Consider the following 5,384-nt stretch of genomic DNA (forward strand, 5'->3'; position numbering starts at 1 on the left):
CAACCTTTCAAATAATAATTTGGCTTCACACTCTCCTGGGGGGGCAGGTCAATATTACCCCCAGGTCAGCACTGGGGAAACTGAGGCACCGAGAGGGGAAATTATTTACCTGCAGGTCAGGGGCAAGGCCAGGAGCAGAACCCAGGGGAAGCCCATGTATGAATCCCCTGCTCTAAGCACTGGAATATGCCTGGGCTGGGCGGAATCACTGGAAGGGGTCACTGGGAACCGAGACCTAAGGGGTCCTTGGACAAGGAGCTGGGGAGTGAGAGCAGGAGCCCTTGTCTCTCTGAAGCAGGCAGGGCTCATAGCCAGGGCTCCACCAAATTCACAGTCCATTTTGGTCAATTTCACCGTCATAGGATTTTAAAAATCGTAAATTTCATGATTTCAGCTATTTAAATCTGAAATGTCACCGTGTTGTAATTGTAGGGCTCTGACCCAAAAAGGGGGGGGGTCACAAGGTTATTGGGGGGGGGTTGCAGGACTGCTACCCTTACTTCTGCACTGCTGCTGGCGGCGGCTCTGCCTTCGCGCTGGGCAGCCGGAGAGGGGCAGCTGGTGGCTGAGAGCCCAGCGCTGAAGACAGAGCCGCTGCCATCAGCAGCGCAGAAGTCAGGGTGGCCTGGGCTGGTACATGCTGCCGCTGGCGGGCGCTGCCTTCAGAGCTGGGCTCCCCACAACAGCTGCCGCTCTCCGGCCGGCCAGCGCTGGGGGCAGTGCAGAAGTAAGGTGACAATACCCCGCAACTCCCTTTTGGGTCAGGACCCCCAATTTGAGAAACGCTGGTCTCCCGCCCTGAAATCTGTATGGTACAGGGTAAAAGCACATAAAAGACCAGATATCACAGTCCATGATGCATTTTTCATGGCCGGGAATTTGGTCGGGCTCATAACAGGGCTGGGCTGGGCTGGGCTGTGGGGGGTGGGGTGTTGTTTGGGAGATCCAAAAGCCAAGGAGATAGGATCTAGGCCCCTTTGTTATCCGAAGCCCTCCCATTTCAGGGGTGAGTGGGTACGGGGTTCCTGGCTGTGCATCAGTCTGGGCCCATCTCACCCAGAGCAAAGTGGGGGTATTCTCCCTCAGCTGTAAATACTGAACCCCTCCCCACGCTGGAGAGGGTGGGAAGAACTGGGGAGAGGGTGGGAGGGGCTCCACTCCCGAAGAAGGGGAAGGTGGATTCTGCTCTGGAGCAGGGGCAGGCCGTAGCTGGAGCTGCCAGCTGGGTTTGGACTCCTGGCCTGACTCCTGACCACTCCACTAAGGTTGGCTGTGCCTTAAAGCCACAAACAAGCTTCTCCTGACCAAAGACAACATCCTGTTTTCCCATCCACTGGGAGGATCCGCAGGCCAGTGCAGCTGGCTGAACACCACCCCTGTGATCTCAAACGCTGGTAGAGCCACCCACCAGGCCTGGGATGTCCGCTGGGAAGGGCACAGAGGGGCTCTCTCTCCATAGGCTCAGAGCAGGGCTTCCCTCTGCTAAAGCACAGCACCTGGGAACCCCTGGCACCCAGACGTGACCGCGCCCTCCCCCCACTGGTGCACAGCTCCCAGGAACCCCTGGCACCGAGACGTGACCACACCCTCCCCCCACTGGTGCACAGCTCCCAGGCACCAAGACGTGACCACACCCTCCCCCCGCTGGTGCACAGCTCCCAGGAACCCCTGGCACCGAGACGTGACCACACCCTCCCCCCACTGGTGCACAGCTCCCAGGAACCCCTGGCACCGAGACGTGACCGCGCCTTACCCCCACTCGTGCACAGCTCCCAGGAACTCCTGGCATCAAGATGTGACCAAACTTTCCCCCTGCTCGTGCACAGCTCCCAGGAACCCCTGACACCAAGATGTGACCACACCCTCCCCCCGCTGGTGCACAGATCCCAGGCACCAAGACGTGACCACACCCTCCCCCCACTGGTGCACAGTTTCCAGGAACCCCTGGCACCGAGACGTGACCACACCCTCCCCCCACTGGTACACAGCTCCTAGGAACCCCTGGCACCGAGACGTGACCGCGCCTTCCCCACACTCGTGCACAGCTCCCAGGAACCCCTGGCACCGAGACGTGACCACACCCTCCCCCCACTGGTACACAGCTCCCAGGAACCCCTGGCACCGAGACGTGACCGTATCCTCCCCCCACTGGTGCACAGATCCCAGGAACCCCTGGCACCGAGACGTGACCGTATCCTCCCCGCACTGGTGCACAGATCCCAGGAACCCCTGGCACCAAGACGAGACCGCATCCTCCCCCCACTGGTGCACAGCTCCCAGGCACCCCTGGCACCGAGACGTGACCGCGCCTTCCCCCCACTCATGCACAGCTCCCAGGAACTCCTGGCACCAAGATGTGACCAAACTTTCCCCCTGCTTGTGCACAGCTCCCAGGAACCCCTGGCACCAAGATGTGACCACACCCTCCCCCCGCTTGTGCACAGCTCCCAGGCACCAAGACGTGACCACACCCTCCCCCCGCTGGTGCACAGTTTCCAGGAACCCCTGGCACCGAGACGTGACCGCGCCTTCCCCCCACTGGTGCACAGCTCCCAGGAACCCCTGGCACCGAGACGTGACTGTGCCCTCCCCCCACTGGTGCACAGATCCCAGGAACCCCTGGCACCAAGATGTGACCACACCCTCCCCCCGCTCGTGCACAGCTCCCAGACACCATGACGTGACCACACCCTCCCCGCACTGGTGCACAGCTCCCAGGAACCCCTGGCACCGAGACGTGACCGCGCCCTCCACCCGCTGGTGCACAGCTCCCAGGAACTCCTGGCACCAAGACGTGACCACACCCTCCCCGCACTGGTGCACAGCTCCCAGGCACCCCTGGCACCGAGACGAGACCGCATCCTCCCCCCACTGGTGCACAGCTCCCAGGCACCCCTGGCACCGAGACGTGACTGCACCCCCTGTGCTACATTACAGCTCACAACCTCATTCTGCCTTTGCATATTGCAATAACGCCTTGTTGCCAAGTCTCAGGAGAGATAAGAAGCAGCACAGCCTTTCCAAAGAAGCCCTGCCCGGTTCAGAGGGAGGACCGTGGGGGGTGTTTCTACAAATTCCATCCTTTGCAGTTCTAGTTTTGTTGCACACATTAAGTTACACATTAAAAATATTAAAATAATACGTGTGTGCACTTCCATGATTTAAAAAGGTCATTCTCACTCTTTCCATCCTCCGTGCTCTCTGTTGCATCAGTGTGGTACATTCCCGTGTTGAATCGCTGGAGCATATCCTGGTGTGGGACAAAAAATTCAAACATAGGATGTGTCAAGGGGCGGGCCACTAAGTTCATGTGTTTGGGTGTGTTTTCTTCATTGAACGGGAGCGGGGATAGGAGGATTCTCAAATTCTAAGGAACTGTATCACCCTGAAACTGCTCATCATGCCTACAACCACTTTTAAACTATAGCCTTGTGTTGAAGTCACCTATTGCAAAAAAGCCCGAGTAAGCACCCTCCAAAGGAAACAAGCCCCAAACCCCTGCAATCCGCAACTCTCAAAATATTTAAGCCACTTTTTGTAAAAAAAACAAGCCCACCAGAGTAAAACCTGCTGCACATGTCCACAGGAGGGGGAGAGAGAATTTTTCACTCTATCTACTTCTGGGGGGCAGTGGAGGAATTGTTACTGGTGTCAGGAAATCAGGCAGATGGACTGTTTCAGCCCAATGCCCAGTTGTGTGTTTTCTCTATCTGGAGGGTCTGTCTCTAGCTCTGAGAGTGGCCCATTCAATTCTTAGCCTCTGCTACAATTGCCAAAAGGAGGCAGTGTGACCGAGCAGTTAGAGCGGGACTGGGACTTCAGGGGTCTATTCCCAGCTCTGCTGCAGACTGTCTGGAGAAACCACGTGACTGTCCCCTGCCTCTGTTTCCCCACCTGTAAAATGAGGATGCTGAAGCTGACCTGCCTCCCAGTAGGGTTGTGAGGATCAGTGTACGGCTGAAAGCAATAGACCAGGACAGAGTCTCGCTGTCATTAATTTCTGCTAGGGGTGAGCCAGGCTTTTCAGTGATGGGGACACAAACCCATTGGGCACACAGGTCTTTGGCTGGCTGCTTCCCCAGGGAATTCTCCTTGGCCGGAGAACCTCTTCCCCCAACCCCATGGCAGGCAGAGCTGGGGCGAGAGCCGCTTGGGCTCCGCTCAGAGCTGAAATGAGTTAAATAAGCGTTTCAAAGGCCTGCCTCAGGCACTGTGTCCCGTGCTCCAGCGATGGGGGAGAGAGAGCTTCACTCACACCTATACTGGCTGCCCCGGTGGTTTCCTCCATGTTCCCGGCCTGCTGGCAGCATTGCGTCTCTGTATCCATCTGCAGAGCTGGCCGTGGCCTATTCCCTGGGATTGCAGGCACTCACAGATCAGCCGCACCGACTCCTGCTGACGCTCAGCCCCAGCTCCCAGAGCTCAGCATACCCTGGAGCTTGGGAGCCCCAGGCCCTGGGCGAAGGGGAGCACGAGGGCTTTATAGCCAGCCTCCCGGCAGAAAACTCCAGCCTGTGGAAGCGATCAGGGACCTTGCTGGGCTCCCAGTGTTGCTGCTGTCCGTCCGGCTCGCCTGCTGTCCAAGGAGAAACCTGCAGCGACCTGGGGAGCTGACGGAGAGAAATGTGAGCCCAGGCCAAGTAAAAGGTCTCACGCGGCCTCTGGAACCACAAGGCTTTGGCCGGTGTTTCACATTAGTAGGGGAGAGTGTTTGCGTGTTGTGCCAGCGAGGGTGTGACCCCCGCATGCACGTTTGTGTGTTGTGCTGATGGGTGCGTGGCTCAGCGTTAGTGGGTCTGTGCGTGTGGTCTGTGGCTTTAGAGGTGCATCTGTGGGTAGTCTGTGGGTAGTGCATGCCATGTGGTCTTTGCTGCTCGCGTGTGTGACGTGTACAGTAACAATCGGTGCATGGAGTGTGTCCCGTCCGTGGGTGTGTGGTTTAGTTCGTGTCTCATGATGTCCCTAAGCAGGACTGAATTGCGGGAGCCCTCACACCCTTTGGTCTTTGCTCCCACCTGCCACACCCACAGCCTCTCCTCCTCCAAGACCTTCCACAAAACACCTGCCTGGCCCAGACACCCCAGTGCTCCCCTCCAAGAGGCCGGTTTTTGGCTTGTTTCGCATTCCCCCTCCTTCCCCAGCCCTGTCACTGGGCTCCGCTCCGCCCAGAGAAAGCACCACAAAAATGAACCAGCCGGTTTCTGGTATGGCAGCACTCCCCACAGCACAAAGACTGGCCTGATGCTTCCAGAATGGGGGAGCTGACATATTCATGGCTACTTGGGTGAACTAGAGGATGTGAGCCACCTCCTTCACCCTCCTCTCACTTTTCCTGTCTTTCCCTGTTCTGCCATTCCCCTCTCTCCTTTTCTTTCTCTGCCTCT

The sequence above is a fragment of the Lepidochelys olivacea genome (assembly GCF_965140295.1).
Source record: "Lepidochelys olivacea isolate rLepOli2 genome assembly, chromosome: 22".
In the NCBI taxonomy this organism is placed as follows: domain Eukaryota; kingdom Metazoa; phylum Chordata; order Testudines; family Cheloniidae; genus Lepidochelys; species Lepidochelys olivacea.